We start from the raw sequence: 20782 nt of genomic DNA, 5'->3' as shown, positions 1-20782 counted from the left end.
GACTGCCCACACAGCTCATGGGAGCCCAACGTCACTGTGTAATTCACTGTCATTTGGTTATACCCTTTGCAAGCCCATGGAAATGGAAAGCAGGAGGGGTGTGTGTTTCACAAACCCAAGCATCTAACCCAAACTCAGGACAAGCCTGTATGTGCCCAGCCGGAATACAGTGGATGCCCACGGGAGCCACACAAGGCAACACACTGTAAAAATAAAATCAAAAATCAAAAATGGCCATGTGAGGGACAGGGGGTTGGGGGAGGACACCCAGGAGGTTCGAGCACAGGGTGCACACCAACACCCACCTGCGTGGATGTTGTTGGAAAAAAAATACCTCCTTGGGCTCATGGCCTGCACGGCTATGCCATTGTGGGAGAACTGCTGTCGCTCTGCTCATCATCTGCTGCTGCATCAGGAGGTGGTGGCACTATGGGAGGCAGCCCACGCAAAGCCCTGGTATGGTCCTCCATGGCAGCAAGCATGCGGGTCTGGAAGGTCTGATTCTGGAGGATTAAAGTACGGAGATCCCCATGCAGCACATCATAGGTTGTCTGCATTTCTGCATGCATGGCCTTGCGTGATGCCCGGATCTCCTCACGTGTTGCATGCAGCTCAGCTGAGAGCAAACGTGAGAGCTGCTCCAGCTGCTGTTCTGCCCTTAAATTACTGGAAGCCTCAAGTTCAACCAGAGTCTGCCTGAGGTTATGTAGTTCTACCCTGAGGGCTTCCCTGTGGCCCTGGGACTCTATTGATATGGATTCGCACAGAGTCTCCAGTGCCGCCCGTCCGTCCCTGTTGGATGCCAACATGTCTTCCCTGTGTGATTGGCAAATGGAGTCTGTTGCCTGCTGTTGTTGCTTCATCTGCCTTTCAGGGGGGATAATGGAAGCGGCCACCCTCTCCATTGCCTGAGCCATCATTTCTACTGATGCTGCCTGTTGGGCTGCCATACCGTACATGGAGTTTTCCCATACAGTATTGCCTGGTGGCGAATGGCCACCGCGTCAACGGGCACCACACCTGTTTGGGGCAAGGCGATCTGCACCTTGCTGTGCTGGCAGTGCCTGAGGCTACAGGATTGCATTCCCCCTCTGATCTGCTGGCCCAGGAGCAGGATCAGATGCTGTGGAGTGTAACCCTGCATCCGTAACCACCAAAGGCGGACCTATCAACACTGACATCCCCATAGAGGGTTCTACACCTGGTGCAGGTGGGTTGGACAGAACAGAATCCCTGCCAGAAACACTTACCTGCGACTGCACATAAGTCTCATCATCAGATTCAGCACCTGAATAGAGGTCTGGGGAGGTGCACCCAGAGACACCCCTGGACCGTATGGTCTGCAGTAACATTGGGTTTTCACCCACCACCACACCACGTCCGTCACTGGTGCTCGGTCGTGCCTGAGATTCCTCCTGGGTCTGCACCATCTCCTCAACCTCAACAGCATCAAGTGTGTCATCACCTGCAAAAACATGAAAGACAACAAATGGAGACAGGCATGAGCACCATAGCACACACATAGGCCGTGACAAGCCAGAGATCCGTTACATGATTTACACATGTCCCACATGACTATAACACTGCCATGCATGCACTGTCAAAGAGTTGGAAGTGGAGTCAAAAAGGCAGACACTGGGGAGAGCAAGATGGAAAAGCAACACATTTGCAGCATGTTGGGTAGCACTGGCATCACACATCAGGCTGTGAGTGGCATGTCCAATAAACATACCTGACACATGCCACCACACAGATGTCATGTAGCATAGCCACGTTAAATTAAAAAACTACAGCAATATGTCAGTGAATGAGTACTGTCACACATCCATGTCACATCGACATGATGCGAAGATTAATGGTGAATAGTGTTGCTAAAAATGCATGTGCCACACACTGAAACACATCCAGTATCCAATAATACAGTCATTGGGGGCTGATCAAAGGTTGGTCACTTTAACATTACAGGAAACATCTGTCATGTTCCACATGCAAACAGGCCCTAATAAAAACTGTCTGCAGCCCAAATCTCCATCGGCCTGAATGGTGTAATCATTAACATAACCAGGTAAAAATAGTGGCCGAGTGTGGGAGGTAGACAATGACCGATGCATATCACATATGTTGCAATAGGGCAGAAAAATGCATAGTAAAAATGGGAGAGTGGAAACAATCAGCCTGAATGAACACTTACAAAATCTGAACAATGTAGTTGCAAGATGACAGTTCAAGGTAAAGTGCACTAATGTGGGCCTAATTGGCAACTGTGGGCAGAAGGGATATAGTCATAAACAAATCCAAGGCACGTGAATGTATGGGAGGAAGCAAATGGGTGACGCATAACACTCAGGAGTACACACCCTCACCTGGCACTCAATCAGAACCCGTCACCCAAACAACATACACATGGATTACACACACACGCATGGGCACTCACCGGACAATGCGTCGTAATCAGGTAGATCTCCCACACCTTGGATCTGTTCCTCTGTGATGAAGGTCCCAGCAACAGACTCATGTTCAGTGAGTTCGTTGTCCTCTTGTGGAGACCCACCGCCAGTCACCAGAGCAGCGGCTTGATTTGAGGCCAGCTTGTTCTTTGCTCTGCGTTTCAGATCATTCCACCGCTTGTAGCAATCATCAGCTGTGCGCCTCACAAATCCAAGGGCACTTATGCGGTCCGCGATGGTCTGCCAGTGTGCCCTACGTTGACCAGGTGTGGTCTTGCACCCTGCAGTCACCAACATTTCGCGGCTATGTGCCGACACATAGGTCACAAGTGCATCAAGTTCGGGGTCATTAAAGCTAGGCTTCCTTGACGTGCCGGACTGTGTAGCCATGTCTGGGGTCTCAGCCTGTAGTGCCAGAGCACCCTTCTTCCTCTTCTTCAAAGGTGGAGCAGAGCCTGAGTGGCTAGCGCTGCTCTGGTCAGTAGGGGCAGTAGCGCAGGTGGACTGGGTACTGGGAGTGTGCAAATGCACAATGACCATAGGTCTTGGTGCAGGCATTGGCTGAAGTGTGATTTTGGCAGGGGCGACGTCAGTTTGATGGACCAGGACTGACACTGTCCCGGCTGGGAGACTCAGAGCTGGGGTGGATAGAGCTGCAGCTGCCCCTGCAGCCTCCCCACCCTGCCTACTTGGGGCAGCAGATGACACCGCTGCCCCAGATCCATGTGGCCTGGTGACACCAACTTGCACCGGCACACGTGGCTTAGACTTGCTGACCTGGAAGTCAGCCTGGGAGTCATCCTGTGCTGGGTCAGGTGCCACAATGGGCTAGTCCAACAAGGGCTGAGCTGGGATGGTGTCAGCCATGTTTCCCTCAACCATGGGGGGGGCATGGGTGTCTCTGATTGGTCCTCCACACATGGGGGTCTAGGGGCACCCTGCAAATCATGGCCACGTCCCCTACCGCGCCTACCACGCCCACCTTTTGGAGGTCAGCCACCTTTGCCTCCCTTACCGCTTGGTCGCCTCCCAACCATGGCACTGATGTTGTTGTGTGTATGGGAGTTGCAGTAAACAAATGTCCTGGGCAATTGGCGGTGAAAGGGGTAGGGTACTAGATGGAATTCGTACCCTAGTGCTCTAGCAAGGCTGTCTGTGACCCCTGATGACGGGTCACGCAATGCACAGGCACCCCAAAAACAAAAAGTAATGTGCACGCAACCCCTCGTAGACCACGTGCAGGGAAAAATGAACCCGCACTATGCTGTGGCACCCAGAAACACAAAAACAAGTGTAAGCATGTTACACGCAGCCTACAATGACCTCTGAAGGGGTACGCGACACACGGAGCAAGCACAGTTGGTAAATGCGTGCGCGACTCACCGTCTGCCTGGAAAAAGAACGTGAAAAAAAAGCACGTGTGCGCATAGGCAACACCCCCGCCAAAAGAAGAACTGTACGCTGTCTGAGACAGTACAAAAGAAGAAGTGAAGGCTGTTGAGGAAACAGGCCCAAAAAAAATAAAGAACGCTGTCAGAGGTAACAGGGAGTACGAACTTGAAACTCTGTGAAGTAATCGCGTGTGAACCGACAAGAAGTACAGAACTCACCCACTTGCTCTCCACGAAATGCACGTACAAGGGAATGGGGTCCTACACGTACCTTATAAAGCGGCCCACACGTTATTTATTTATTTATTATTTATTTATTCGCATTTGTTAAGCGCACAGAATCAGCCCTGAGGCATCGTGGCGTTCAGCATCACTTACGTATGTACGCACTAAGGCCCTTTCCTCCAATTACACGAGCTGACACTCGGATGTGCAGTTTTTGGACGTGTTTGATGAACATGCACCCGTGCTGATGGAAACGCTCACGCGCGTCACGTCACTTATGCGCGTAGGCCCTTTCCTCGGATTACACGCATCCACACAGAGATGTGCAGATTTTTCACGCGCGCTGAACCACTATGCCCACATCACGAAGGAAACGCCCGTGCGAGTCACGTCACAGAAGCGCTTACGTGCTAAGGGCCCTTGGTCCAATGAAACCGCATACGTTTGCTGACGTGCAAAGGGCCTTTCCTCGAATTACACGCTGATGTGCAAGATATTCACGTGACAAATCACTCCGTATCAAGCTGGCCACGCAACAACACACGGAAGACCATGCTCCTGCCCAGAAGGCCGAATTACTGCCCCCCAGACCCTCAAGCACGCTCCCACCTGCCATCTGCTGCTGCCTGACTACCTGCTGCCCACGTGCCCTGCTATTTGCTGCCTGCAGGTCAGCCAGGGGTGCAGTTGCTGTGACCACCCCTGCTGGAACCGAAGACTCCCGACTGGGATACCATTGTTCCACACCCCAGCCCCAGGACCCAGTTGCCCACCCACTCCTGCCTCTGGGGTTGCCATGTCGGGCACACCACCATCTGGCACCACTGGCAACCCCCAGCGAGAGAGGCAGAGGGCCACCAGTTTCAGAGCCAAGGAAGTTGGTGTGCTGGTGGAGCAAGTCCTGGGGCAGTATGATGCCCTCTTTGGAAGTTTGCGCGCCAACAATGAAGGACGGACCAGGATCTGGATGGACATCGTGACCGCCATCAACACGGAGGGGGTGGCAGTCCGCGACTTATAACATGTCAAGAAGAGCTGGGAGGACTTTGAGGTCCAGGACCCTCAACAAGGCCCGGCACCTCTTGAAGGCAGCGGATGCCAAGGGGCGCCGGGGCCACCTGTCCGAACACCAAATGATTGTCCTGGAACACATATGCCCAGCGCTCCACGTCCAGGTCCTTGAGAGGCAGACCCATCTGGAGTCGAGCGGTAAGTGTACATACATACTGATTGGACGCTGTGCGTGTGGTGGTGTGCCAGTAGTGTGCAGGTTGCACATGTGTTTTCATAGGGCCATGTAGGGATGTGTATGAACAAGGGCGTGAGGCTGCCACATGTCAGTCCTCTTAGGTGTGAGACACATCAATGGTGTATGTGTTGGTAAGCATACTGTGCAAATGCAGGTGTGGGAGCACACGTTTGAATTTCTGTGTATGTACGTTGGCATGGTTGTGGTGTCACACATGGATGGTGGTTCCTTCTGCATGTATCTGCACTCTGTGCATGTGCATGTGTGTGTATTTGACAATTGTGCAACTGTGATGCAACATGGATGCACGTGACACTGATATGTAGAAGGCTGAATGTCAGATGTGACATGTATGGCGATCGCATCACTGTGACAGTTGGAGGAGATGTAGACATGCATGTAAGTGTGGTGGCGTGTGTGCATGTCTAGTGCACTCCCTGTGTTTCATGTGATGTCAGGCTCACCTTCGGCTGTTCATGCTGTTGTATGTGTATGGATGCTGCTGCCTGGTGCAATATTGCTGTGGAAATGCTCATTTGTGTGAGTTGAAATTACATGTGTGTCGTGGAGTGTGATGCCATGTCTGAAGTTTGACACTGCCACTCATGTGCAGCTGTCATGTGTGTATCAGTCCATTGTACAGTGCCCTGATGTCTTTGTTTTATCTCTCCCTGTCTGCAGCGTCAACTGATGAAGAGGGCGGAGAGGGTGCTGTGGAGCACAGTGGCAGGGATCGCCCCACCAGCCGGAGACGCAAGGCCCGGCTCCCCTCCCAGAATGTCATCTCGTCGGGGAGTGAAGAGTCTGGTGCCGCGTCCCAGGCCTCAGGTGCCGAGGGTAGGTCCAAGAGGCAGAGGTCGGAGGTGGACTCCTCGGCAGCAGAGGGGGCAGCTGAGACCCCACAGGGTCCAACGGAGGAAGATGGCATGGAGTCATCCAGGTTGGTGGGGGGTTTGGTGGAGGAGGAAGCTGCGGAAGGGACACACACGGGGTCTGCAGGTGGGGATTCCACTGGTGCTAGTGGTGCAGTGCAGGGGCAGGGACAGGAGGCAGCACAGGCAGCCGCAGAGGTGCCGGTGTGTAATCCTGTCCCTGATCCTGTCACTGCATCATCTGGCACCAGCAGGGATGCCTACGTCCAGACCCGTTTTCAGGGAGGGATGAGCGCACAACAACTGGCCTTCCTCTCCCTGCGGATGTGGCTATCCGGGACCGTGTTGAGCCTGTCCTGCATGGGATAGCGTTGTGTCAAGGGGTATGCGAGGTGACCTGCAGTCTTTTCGTGGAGAGACTGCACGTCGTCTCTCATGCCTCTTTGACAACGTTGACCTACTGGGACGGGTCACCGGTGCTGGATTCCTCCGTGTGCTGGACCTTCTTGCAACTCCCTACTCACCTGAACCCCCTACGCATCAGTCATCCTCCATGCCATCTTCCCACCCATGTATCACCTGGGTACCCTGTGGAGCTGCCCATGACCCAGCAGCCAGGCTGGTGGAGGACACATCCCTGCCACAGTCGGGAGTCAGACGTCCAGCAGGGGTGGCCACCACGACAACTGCACCCCAGCCGGAGGAGGACGTGCAGGCAGCAAGAGCCAGGGCACAGGCACAGGCACAGCAGCAGCAACATGGTGGGAGCAATGATGGCTCAGGGCCTTCAACATTGGAGGGGCAGGCATCGGCCATAGGGCAGGAGGACCCCGGATTTCAAGTGTCTTCTGTGTGGCAGCGGTTGGGCCACGCCATAGATGCGGAGCGGCAGCGGGCAGAAGAGGCACGGCTCACAATGGTCAGGGCGGAGAACTCCATGCGGAGGGCCCTGAGGCGGGCCGAGTGCCTCGAGGCAATTCGCAGGGATTTGGAGGTGAACATCTCATTGTCCCTGCAAACCCTCGGGGCCATGGAAGAGGACCGCCTCCAGGACATTGAGCGGGAGTTTGATGATGCCCTGGCCCGGGACATCAAAAAGTGAGCCGTCGGACTAGCCCGCTGCCATTGTAAATAGTTAGATAGTGTTAGGTTTCCTTTCTGTTTTTGTTTATTTTGGGCCGCTTGGACAATGCACCACATTTTTGTATATAGTTCTTTATTAGGTAGTGTTTATTGTAGGTTTCATTTCATTTGTTGGGCTCATGGACCCTGGATTGGTGATTTGTATATAGTTGAACAGTGGATGTTTCTCGTTTTTATTTTAATTTCACCATGGCGCAATGGATTTCATATATTTTTTTTCCCTTGGATTTGCTTTGTCGGACTGAGACTTTGGACAAATTTTAATTTGGATTTCTTTGAATTCTGATTTCATATTTTTTATTCTTTTCCGGACATGCTGCATTTTATTTCTTATTCCCATTATTGAATGTTTTTTTTTCATTACATTCATGTTGTGTTCAATACATTTTTGTTTCATACTTCGATGTGTGGTATTCTCTCATTGGTTTCATGCATGTCATGATATGGGTTTTCACATTCACTTGCACCCATTTTGTGTGTGTGACGGACATGTGTTCATGTACATACTTGCCATTCGGGCTGTATCATGTAATGGCCATTTCTCTGTGGGTGGATGCAATACTTGGTTGGGTCTTTGGGCTGGGGTGGTGTGGGGTGTGATGTGGATGGCCATGAGGCCCATGATTGAGGATTGTCATGACATGGGTGCTGGGGGACATGTGTGGGACATGAGTGGGGGCCTGCTGGCAGGTTCCCCTGACTGCTGGGGGGTGGGGGTGCTGGGGGACATGAGTGGGGGCCTGCTGGCAGGTGCCCCTGACTGCTGGGGGGTGGGGGTGCTGGGGGACATGTGTGGGACATGAGTGGGGGCCTGCTGGCAGGTGCCCCTGACTGCTGGGGGTTGGGGGTGCTGGGGGACATGTGTGGGACATGAGCGGGGGCCTGCTGGCAGGTGCCCCTGACTGCTGGGGGGTGGGGGTGCTGGTGGACATGAGTGGGGGCCTGCTGGCAGGTGCCCCTGACTGCTGGTGGGTGGGGGTGCTGGGGGACATGAGTGGGGGCCTGCTGGCAGGTGCCCCTGACTACTGAGGGGTGGGGGTGCTGGGGGACATGAGTGGGGGCCTGCTGGCAGGTGCCCCTGACTTCTGTGGGGTGGGGGTGCTGGGGGACATGTGTGGGACATGAGTGGGGGGCTGCTGGCAAGTGCCCCTGACTGATGGGGGTGGGGGTGCTGGGGGACATGTGTGGGACATGTGTGGGGGCCTGCTGGCAGGTGCCCCTGACTGCTGGGGGGTGCTGGGGGACATGAGTGGGACATGAGTGGGGCCTGCTGGCAGGTGCCCCTGACTGTTGGGGGGTGGGGGTGCTGGGGGACATGTGTGGGACATGAGTGGGGGCCTGCTGGCAGGTGCCCCTGACTGCTGGGGGGTGCTGGGTGCTGGCGGACATGTGTGGGACATAAGTGGGGGCCTGCTGGCAGGTGCCCATGACTGCTGGGGGGTGGAGGTGCTGGGGGACATGAGTTGGTGATCACTAGTGCAAGGAGACATGTGGCTTGGCTGGGGGGGCATGCCCATGGTGGATGGGCTGCCTGCGGGACATGACCTGGGGTGCAGGGTAGGCCCCTGTGTTGTGGCCTGCTTGCAGGGGCCGTGGAGGGTGTAGAGGGAACACCTGGGAGGACCCACACTGCCAATTCACATGTGTGGGACTTCCCACAAAGCCCAGTTATTCACGTACCCCACTCGCACAGATCCAATCGCGTGTGAAACTTCCCGCGAACCCCAGTTATACACGTACCCCACTCGCACAGGGCCAATCACGTGTGAAACTTCCCGCGATGCCCAGTTATTCACGTACCCCACTCGCACAGGGCCAATCACATGTGAAACTTCCCGTGCACCCCAGGGATATACGTACCCCACTCGCACAGCGCCTATCGCATGTGAAACTTCCTGCACACCCCAGGAATACACGTACCTCACTCGCACAGGGCATTTCACGTGTGAAACTTCCCGCGCACCCCAGGAATACATGTACCCCACTCGCACAGGACCTATCGCGTGTGAAACTTCCCACGCACCCCAGGAATACGCATACCCCACACGCACAGGGCCTATCACGTGCAACACTTCCCGCGCACCCCAGGAATACACGTACCCCACTCACAGAGGGCATTTCGCATGTAAAACTTCCCATGCACCCCCGAAATACATGTTCCCCTCTCCAATCGCATGTGAAACTTCCCACGCACCCCAGGAATACACGTACCCCACTCGCACAGGGCATTTCGCGTGTGAAACTTCCCGCGCACCCCCAAAATACACGTTGCCTGCTCCAATCGCATGTGAAACTTCCCGCGCACCCCAGGAATACACGTACCCCACTCGCACAGGGCCTATTGTGTGTGAAACTTCCCGCACACCCCAGGAATACATGTACCCCACTCGCACAGGGCATTTTGCATGTGAATCTTCCCACGCACCACCGAAATACACATTTCCCTCTCCAGTTGCGTGTGAAACTTCCCGCGCACCCCAGGAATACACGTACCCCACTCGCACAGGGCATTTCGCGTGTGAAACTTCCCGCGCACCCCCGAAATACACGTTCCCCGCTCCAATCGCATGTTAAACTTCCCGCGCACCCCAGGAAAACACGTACCCCACTCGCACAGGGCATTTCGCGTGTGAATCTTCCCACGCACACCCAAAATACACGTTCCTCGCTCCGATCGCATGTGAAACTTCCTGCGCACCCCAGGAATACACGTACCCCACTCGCACAGGGCCTATCCCATGTGAAACTTCCCGCGCACCCCAGGAATACACGTACCCCACTCGCACAGGGCATTTCGCATGTGAAACTTCCCTCACACCCCCGAAATACACATTCCCCTCTGCAATCGCGTGTGAAACTTCCCACGCACCCCAGGAATACACGTACCCCACTCGCACAGGGTCTTTCGCGTGTGAAACTTCCCACGCACCCCAGGAATACACGTACACCACTCGCACAGGGCATTTCGCTTGTGAAACTTCCCACGAACCCCTGTTATACACGTACCCCGCTCCAATTGCGTGTGACACTCCCCGTGCAGCGGCGTACGTGTATTCAGAGGGGTGCGCGGGGAGTTTTACAGGCGTTTTTGTGGTTGCGGGCCTGTGCGACATGTACGAGATTTGTGCGCTGTGCATGGCGCCTGGGAGGGGCTGGGGGCGTAACTGGCGCTGCTGCAGGGTCACTGCGCCACTCAGCGCCACGGCTTGTTTTGGAAGCTAAAATCCATGAATACGCTGTGCGCGGAAATTGATTTTACAGCACGCGGCTGGCGCAGAAATTTGCATGCGCACACTGTGCGCCAGCCGCGTGCGCCACTTGTGCACTGAATTCTATGAATTACCCCCTATACCATCAGATTATATTTGGTGGCTAAACAACCAAAAGTTAGATACTGTAAATTAACTAAAATATTTGGGATTCACAGTTACGGCAGAAGTAAATCGTAAAATTCTGCCGACTAACTTGGAAGAGAAGGCTTTGCAGATGAGCGCACAAATGAAATTTCTTAACCAGTATAAATGTTTTCTTTGAATCCTGTAATCAATTTTTATGAGGGAAAATTAATTCCAGCATTGTTATATGACCTGGAAACCCAGCATAGCTTGGCGGGTTATGATTTCTCCAAAATCAAGGGACTGATTTGGAGAAACTTGGTAGGCCTGCCTAATTTCTGGTTGGGTGATCTGTTTTGAGTTTGGGTTACGCTCTCTAAAATCACATCCATTATGGAGAATATTGATACTGTGTAAAAACCTACTGCTGCACCCCCAAGAATTCGCTTTATGAGCTTTTTAGTAAAAGCTGGCACAGGAATACATTAGGCTACGTGAACATTTATGAAAAAAATGATTATGGATAAAGGGATGTCATTTATTAATATCATGGAAAATTGGAGAAGTGCGAAAAAACATTTGGGACAGCAGGATTGGTGTGAGAAGTGTAATTTATTAAAGAGCTTTAAACTCTTCTCTATTCTACAAACAGAACAGAACAAACTAGGATAGAGAAATGTTAATCTTGTAATCGCCCTCGCCCTTCCCGAGAAAGAGGATAATGAGACGTTGCTTTAATCTACTTAACACAAGAGAAATGACCTGTATTCAATCTAAAGAAGAGCATAGGGCTGCGTTGTGTAGGTTTTGTGGCCTGGACACTGAAAATTTCAGACATCTGGTAATGGAATGTAATGGTTTAATGAATTTGCATGTTCTTTGTTTGGAAATTTTATCCATGATCCGTATTTTGTTTTAAAGGAGTGTTTATGGTCACATTTGATACAAGGGAACTCGCTGGGCATAACGTATGCACGTTTGCGATTTTTAAAAAAGATCGATCTACTGTCCAAATATTTCCATCGATTTATTAATATTTCTGTGTAGTTCTATTAAACAAAAAAAGAAATTTTAAAGAATTAGAAGACGGTGGTGATTCAGATGAATTATAAATATTTGTGGAGGTTCACCCTTTTCATTACATAAAAGTTTGAATTTTATAAATATGGAATATGCAATATTTGTCTTTTTATCTGAATTATATTTTGTTATGTATCGGATGTTAAAATGTTATTTGAGTGTAAGGTTTATTTTAAACCATGTACACTGATAACACCACTTACATAACAAAGTCACACTCACACAATATTGCTGAACACTGAAGTCCTTTTGAAATAAGCAGACATGTGAAGGGGTAGTGTTATAGTAGCCTGAGAGAGGTAGGCTATGCTAAGAGAGGGTTCTGCTAGGGTTCTCCACAACGTCCTACCCACCCCATTTCCTGCAGGCAAAGCACTCTGGGTATGATGTCAGAAGGCAAGGGGCACTTGTTATAACAGTCTGGATTGGAACAGCCGGTTTGGTTTGTGGAAATCTTCTCCTTAGCTGATTTGTCTTTGCACTTTCACAAGGAGAAGATGGACTCACTGGACCTCTTTTGAGAAAACAGCCTATTTCAAAGTATTCTGCTAGAGAGATGAAGACAGAAGGTATCAAAGACAGAGGGAAGCTCTGCTCCCTAACCATGACCAGGGAACAGTGGAGGTGACACTGGTGCGGACCAAGGCCTCTCTGCTGCCTGTACACTGGAACCAGGATACTGATCACTGGAAGTAAAGGACTCCCTGTGGGTGCTAGACAACTGAACTGATTCCTGAACTGAAAGTGCAGAATTAAGGACTCTCCTTGTCCCTGAAGACCCTGGATTGAGCCTCCCAGAAGGCAAGAAGCGGTAGGAACCATGTTTCATTGCCTCGAGAAACCTTTGAGAAGTTGGAGCCACTTCAGGACCCACAGTGCTGCTTTTTTTACTTTACACAACTTCAAATAATTCATAGCCAAACCAACAGAAGCATAGTTTTGTCGCGTTTTGACTGCCACCGCAAACCATTGGAAGCCGTCTACTTGACACAGACTTGGCAGTGGGAGCACATGACTCAAATGTCGCAATATCAGCTTGATCGCAGTAAAAGCACCTAGAAGTCTGGCTCATCCTGATCGAGCACCCAAGAGAAAAATGTAAGATATTTTGAAGAGGTCCTGTCACCCTGGTCCACTTTAAGGGACCAAAGTGACTTAACCCTTCCCCTTCTTTGCCATAATGAGAACACAGTCATGAACATTAATATTGCTGTTAAGGTCTTTTGCCTGAACACCCCTGCTTTCCAACCCAAATTGCCCTTTCTTATGAAAGGTCTGTATTCTCTGTGTTTCTCTTACAGGCCTGGGTCTTCAGTGGTTTTAAGTTATTGATTCCTCTGACTATTTTTGTATTAAAGTTCCTTTTGTTCTAAAACCTTGATTGGTCATGCTTTCATTTGCAGTATTGCTCTTTGGATTGGTACAGGTATCACCTCACACCTTGCTGAAGAGTATAGTCCGGTCTCGCTCACGTTATCAAAATTGTTAAAGGTGTACCTGCCATGATGTGCCTTTTTCGACTTTATGACTGGGATCAGTCCGATTTTGTAGTAGTGTGGGGATAAGCAGGCAGTTTAGGGGTATTCATCCCTGTACTCCTAGAGAACAGTAGTAATTTCGTCAAACACCGTCTTGCACACAGCATAACAAACCTGTAAGGGAGACAAATCGGCTGGAAGCCAAACAAACATACTGAGCACATGGTGGAAATACAAAATGGTCACTAGCCCTTTTAAAAAGACTTCTTTCCCCAGTTCTAAATTACAAAGCCTCTCTCCCAATGAGAGCACAGGAAAGAAATACCCGACTGCTCCAAACAATCAGGGATTTGCCCAGGTCCAATAAGTGTGGTTCTGTTCCATCATTCTGGGAGAAGGACCGTAGGAGGTTAGGTGGTGGAGGGGTTAAAGCAAGAGGAATGGAGTGATTTGGAGAGCTTAAATACCTGAGCAAACAGAGGCAGGCCACAGACAGATGAAGAGCACTGGTGCGCTAATTGGCCTGGGAGCACAGAGAGGCTGGGACAGCCGAAATTCCAAGAGAGTTGGGAGAGACAGAGATGCCCAAGTGCCTGGTGAAAATTCAGAGGCAGGGGCTCCTGAGAAGCCTGGGACACACCGCAGAGAGTTGCATTCAGGAACCTCAACCAAGTTGGCAATTGAACTGAGTGTGAGAACACCTTTCCTCTTGAAATCACGCTGGGAAAAATATCCTTAGGACTGAGGCAGAGTGAGCAAGATATTATATCCCTGAGACCCGAGAAGTGAGAGGAACACTCTAGCCGTATTGGTTGGAAGCGCTCCATATGCCTTATCAGTGGGAAAAGCAAGATATGCCCCATGTACTCCGGAGCAAACCGGTGTGGCTATTGGCTATGCCCCCCACCCCCCAAGCCAGTCAGAGTGCTTTCCCTTCGGCTTCTTCCCGCCTAGGCTTTGCCTCATGTACTGGTCTCTTCACCTACTTCAGGGGTGTTCCAGTCAAGCTTGTCTCATGCCTTCTTGATCCCCTTTCTTCTTTCTCCTACACACTCTGCATTTTGGAGCCCCTACCAGAGGCAGTGTGGTCCTAATTCAGCAGCACTGCTCTTCTCTCCCTGCTCATCTGTTAGGGGAAATGCTGGCTCACGCTCACGACTTTCTCCACCATCGCTCTTCTCATCATTCTTATCTCCTTCTCGGCCTCAGGGTTTAACTCTGTCAGTACATCGCCTGGATCCCTCTGCCTCATTGTAGAAGGTCTGTGGGTCGGTGGCTCTCCACCTCCCCGCCAGAATTCTTCTCCATCAAAATCTAGATGTGTCTCAAATTTCTTCCTGCTACTTCCTTTTTTCTTTTTAAAGGTCTGCATATCTGCAGGCACATGCACGTGATATCGCCCATGGAAAACAGATTCTGGAAACTGCACTATGACATGCGATTGTCCACATTGCGTAATTCAATTAAATAGGCATTATCGAAGTACAATTCAGAAGCCAAGAACAATTTAGTAATCCTGGTGACTATTCGGAACTCTTCACTATTTTCTATGGTGCTAACAAAAGAAATTGTAATATTTTTAAGGTTTGTTCGGTATACAGTGATTTCAACGAATTTACAATAACGAATAACTTTTATAACACACCCTAAATAACGAAAAAATATCGATTTGTTTGTTAAAATTATAAATGGGGAGTGGGGTAAGGGATTAAAAGGGATGGGCAGGGGGTTGAGGTGTTGTATTAGAGCTGAGGAAACAGCTTTGGGAGTGGGGGGGCAAATTGAAAAACAAAAATAAACTAGGCATTTTTTCATCATTTTAAATTTGTTATAAACGTTTTCGTTATTTGTGGATTCGTTAAAATCACGTGGAACCGTTTTTTCAAACAACTCATGAGTGGCTAAATACTGATCTTGAATTGATCAATTGCTTTGTGCAAATTAGTGGAACATGCTCTGGGAGGCTAAAAGGAAATGTGTGCATTGATACTATAAATTATATTCCTTTAATTATTTAACAAACATTACCACAAAGTCCTACCAGTCCATTAAGAGCCAAGTCTAGAAGAGAACACAAAGTTATAAATAACTGCCTCTTAATGCCCAGGCAGGACCTCCAAAGGCGCTGGTACGATATACTACCCAGAGAAGCCCCACACTTCATACGAGGTGGCAGTCGATTGACCCACCAAAGATGCCAGTGAAATACACTGCAAGAGTCGCTCTGGTGCTAGAAACAAGCAGAGAGAGTGGGGTCAGATGGAGACAGCAAACGATCTGAACACAGACAGCTCAACCCCTAAAAAGGTAGGCCAGAAAGGGGGTCCTTTAAAATACTCTACCTCTCCATGATTGATGAGAGGTGACAACCAAATGACATTCCAAAGTTCGCTGCTATTAAATTCTTTTTTTAATCCACCACCATTTCTTGGATGTTATTCTATACATTAACTACTCTTTACATGAAAATATATTTATAACATGAATCTTTTGGCAATCCACCTCACTCTATAGTCAAATAGGATCAGACCATTGATTGTGAAGTAAGGAACATCTGCTGCGAAATGCCTGCAATACCAGGTTTTATTTCCTTTAGGATTCTGAAACTCGAGGTCATTCTTTTTCCTTTCATGTGCTCCAGATTAATTATGAAGACGGTCCTCTCTGGGCATGTGAACTAGACCAGTAAGCATCTTGATAACGATGCATGAACTACAGCCAACCTCTTCATATTTTCGGAGATGCCTCCTGCAGAACTGCTCGTACATGCTGTAAAAACCACTCATTTTCTGCTGGCTGTAACTTGTACATCCCTGATATTCCTTTTAAATGCAGTAGTCATAGTGGCGATCCGCATTAAGGCCATATGAAATAATAGGAGTTGGCTCCCCGACCTAGTTGGTTGCTCTTAAACCAGCGCCTCTCGAACTGAACTATTCCTCCAGAGTCTTAAATCTAGGATTGTGCGCTTTGCACTAGACCTGCCACCGCTCTGACAACACTTTTCTGAAGGGCCTTATTATTTCCACCCCATCTGGAAAATGAATACTGTGACAGAGGACTTTAACCAGACCGGTCCTCTGTAATGTAAGATATTAAGGCGTTGAAAACCCTAAAAGCAAGTACTAATCTCTGCCACATCACTTGCCATCTAGTTTTCTCTGAATGGATCCCATTCAGAAGCGCTCTGCCACCTACGCTCATTCCTAATCCATTTTAAGAACCTGGCTTCCATCAACTTGTGTACATGGCGTCCCTGAAACCTATCCAGCTCAAAATCTTTCACTCGGACTATCTATTTTATGGGACACACAGAGTAATGATTTTGATTTGTCTGGCAGGACTCCCCAGTGAGAAAATACTGTGCTGTGGATCATCCGGTAACTCACTCTTTTCAGGTTATGAAATTAGACACGAGGCAAGAAGTGACTCCATTTATTTTCGGATCAAGCAGTCTGACTGATTCGTGCTTGCTGGCCTCCTTCATGTTCCCACTTTTGTGGAATGGGACGAAATCATGGACGTCATTTAGGGGTCACCAGGTGTCGCAACAGCGATCCCTGAGGTCTCCCTTGCTACCCATAAAAAAGAAACTTTTTTTATTTTATTTTTTTACATTGAGACTCATGGGCTGTGGCCAGCAGCATGTGGCTCTTTGTTTCTGGAGTGGCTGGTTTTCTAATAGCTATAGCCGGTAACATAGCTCAGTGGGTCGAGCGTTGGCTGCTGCAATGTGTGTGTGATCTGCAGGTTCGACTCCCAGCAAGGTCAATTCAGCCTTTCATCCTTCTGAGGTTGATAAATGAGTACCAACACAGGTTGGGTGATATTGTATGTATATTTGTTCTATATGAAGCGCTTAATCGTAAGTGCTATATAATAACACATCATTATCGTTTGACCTTGGACGTCTAGGCTACCACGCACATAAGAATAATGGGCAGCAAATATGTTGTCACTGGTTTTAATTAGCATAACTGATTCTTGTCGCAATAGCTAGGGCTCTGCCATGGTGAACTAGACCCCAGTAGAGTGTGTAGATTTCTGTGATTTAGGTACTTGGCCGCAGTTGTAAGAAGTTGTCTTCCCGTTTAAATAAAATGATTCCTGCTTCCCAGAAGCAGGTCAGCCAGGGCGATGTGGCAAGTGATAGGATTATCACAAAATGGCGGCTCCCTGGTGCCTGTTTTCGCGTGCGTTTAATGGACGAAAACTCGGGTAAGGTCCATAGGAAAGTTTTCTAAAATCGAGCCACTTAGGCTTAAAAAAAACATGGCCGACCCGTAGGGACAATAACATTTTTTACTGGACTATGCCTTTAAGCAGACCAAGGTCCATGGAAGAAGGGTGAGATGCAGTACACATATAAGTTATTGTTTTGTTGCAGGGCTTAGCTGTTCTCAGGAAGCTTGTATTGAAATGTAGAATAACGGTAGATGTACTTGAAAAATAGATAGAATACAATATTTGCAAAGGGCGTGTTTCAGTGGGAAGAGAGCCTTAGTTGAAGCCACTGCCAAAGTGCTAAGAGTAGGTTGTGGTCATACTGTGCCTTAGAGATAGTTGGGACAACTGGGTTTGAACTAGGATGTTTTGGTAGTACAAATAAATATGAAAAATGAATTTGCAAGGAATGGAGCCTCAATTATGTTTTTAATTAAGTGTAAGGGTGTCGAAGAAGGAAGCTGACAACGGTGGCATGGTTTTGGTTATAGACATATTTGTGTATAAAAAGTCCCTCACCATCCCCATTTCTAGGAGGGGTTTCTCTGCCTCAAACCTAATACTAATGGGTCCATCAGAATGTCCGTCAAATCAAAACACCACCGTCCTGTATCATAACCTACTTCTATCCGTCACACTACAACTAAAAGATAATCAAACAGAATGTTCTTTCTCCAGGAGAATGACTCCCTTCTCCTGGTATTGCTCAGCACAGCTCACAAGGGCAGGGGGGGATGACTCCCTTCTCTTGGCATCTTTAGCACATCTGCTAGTTCGGGACCAGGAGAATGTCTCCCTTCTCCTGGTGCTTGGATAATGTTTAAAAGAATGTTCTCTTGCAACAAAAGTATGCCAGGGGGAATGACTTGCGGGTTTCAAACAGTCTTTCCAAATACAGGTGAACGGCTCAGCTCCCTTCTACTGGTGTAGATCGATACAGTTTCCAATTAAGCCAGGGGGAATGACTCCTTTCCCTGATATCTCTATAACTCTCAGTTCGGTACCAGGAGAATGACTCCCTTCGCCTGGTATTGTTTGGCACAGTTCACATCAAGGCCAGGGGGAATGACTCCCAGGCCCTGGCATCTTTAGAGTATGTTTCAAGAACATTGGCCCCTTTCTCCAGGTGTTTCAAATGTTCCTTCTCACAACCACCAGCTTGGTTTACACTTTGCCACTCCGTTTTGTGGTTAGCAAAGTCCCACATCCATCTTAGCTTGGCTCCATGCCCCCAATGCAACGAGGTTCCTCATCGGGACCAACTTGTACCAGTTCTAGCACAGTCAAAGACCTTTAAGCCTCCTGTGCTCTTCTTCGTCCTAGTACTTTTGAGTTTAGCTTTATCCCCTGTACTACCGCAGTACATAGGTTGACTTTCAACAAAATCGTTTTACACAGTGGGGAAGGCTAAAGGTGCACCCCAGGTGATCGTCCTTGTCCCTAGAAGGGGAGTCCCTCCCCATGAAGTCCTCCTGCATTAAACCACCCTTAGGGGGAATATTGGGTAGCAGGCAGACCCCCCATAGGCTTGCAGAGAAGTGACAACACCATGTGAATCATCACAGAAGCCACATGGTTCCCACTAGATAGCTGGAAGAATTTGTGCTAGGGAAAGCAACATGTTTCAAAATGGGGATTGCAAAAAGCATTGCAGAAGTAAACCACTACAAAGTCTGAGAACTGCCTGGGATTTCCAAATCGAATGAGCTCATGGGAGTGGACATTGTTGAGTCTAAGGTCTTCACTTCACTGTCCACACCTACTACATGTTTGGTTTGTTTCAGGGGGACTGCACATCATAAGTTGCATGAACCTGTCCTCACTGTGAGGCAGGTGGGGTATCACAAGTCAGACACAGACACAATGATTCAAGACCTTTAAGTTCTGAATGGCGGTTGGAGACTTCCTAGCTAGTCCTATCTCTATAATGGGAGTAGTCTCAACCATCAAAGTAAAATAAAGGAGTCAATGTCAGTTAGTCACATTAAAGAAAAGTCTATGTCAGAAACCTATGCTTGCCCTCATGCTTTTACAATAACTAAGTGCAGGGAAATGTATCAAAACAAAAGAGTGCCTCCTCTAGACCGATGAGGGCTGCCTACGCTCATCGTCTCACGCAGCCCAAAATCAAATGGGCTAAAGTGGGAGGCTCCAGCTTCCCACCCATGGCTGCCAAACATTGGAACCTTCTCCCTCCCGCCATGAGAGCTGAGCACTCCTACTGGACCTTTCGCCAGTCGCTAAAAACACTGCTGTTCACCTAACTGTCCTCTGCCAAATGACGTATGGCCCCCTTCGCAAACAACATTGACATCCTGTCTAACTGCAATGCACAACGATTATATATTATGCTTTGTGTATTATCTCTGGCTATAACTGGTCTTGTAACAGCGCCCTGATGCCCTCGGGCTTAGCACACTTTATAAATGTAAAAATAAATAAAAGCAAGTCAGAATGGCAATGGAGCTGAACTACAACTCCCTTCCCCCAATTCGAATCACTGTTTTTTTTAAATAAAAGTTCCCTTTGGATGACCAGTTCGCACAGTTCAAAATGGTCACACAACACTTTCAGACTTCCCTTCTCTGATTCAGCTCAATTCAACATATCACAGTTAATGATAATGATGTGTTATTTATATAGCGCCTTTATCGAAAGCACTTTACAGAGCACATATTTACATACAATATCACCCAACTGAAATTGGTACTCATTTATCAACCTCGGAAGGAAGAAAGGCTGAGTTGGCCTTGCCGGGATTCGAACCTGTAACCTGCAGATCACGCTCAGATTGTAGCAGCGAGCGCTCATCCCGCTGAGCTATCTTACCGGCTGTGTTCTTTCAGGCTTCCTTCACCTCATTTACCATCGGTACAATATAACAGATTCCTCAGGCTTGAGTTGCCTGCTTCAGTTTCAACATAACACAACACAGTTCTGATACAACAGGGTTTCAGGGTGAATCTTTGACCAAAGGCCCCTCAGTCCTCCGTCACAAAGTCTGGACCTTCACTTTAGAAAAGTTCACAACAGTTTCCACAATAGGCCTCTCAGGCTTCCCTCACCTGAGTCTGGGCCTCATCTGTGTTTCAATTCGTTTTCCAACTTTAGGATCCCTTCCCTAACCATCTTGGTGGTTGTTTCATTTTCACGTCAAAGACGTACGAAACTGCATCGATTTACTCAGGCCCATGCATGATCACTTCGACACAATGTATCTTGGTTATCGTAGTTTCCATTCATCACAGTCACTTGTGCCCTTTTAGCACCTTGATTTCATACAGACTTTCTCAGCACCTTGATTTTGTTAAAAGTTCACTATTCATAAACAAGCCCTT

The sequence above is a fragment of the Ambystoma mexicanum genome, chromosome 8, assembly GCF_040938575.1.
Source record: "Ambystoma mexicanum isolate Mex_15411 chromosome 8, UKY_AmexF1_1, whole genome shotgun sequence".
Classification (NCBI taxonomy): domain Eukaryota; kingdom Metazoa; phylum Chordata; class Amphibia; order Caudata; family Ambystomatidae; genus Ambystoma; species Ambystoma mexicanum.
The sequence above is the reverse complement of the archived record's forward strand: the minus strand, read 5'-3'. Positions refer to the sequence as shown.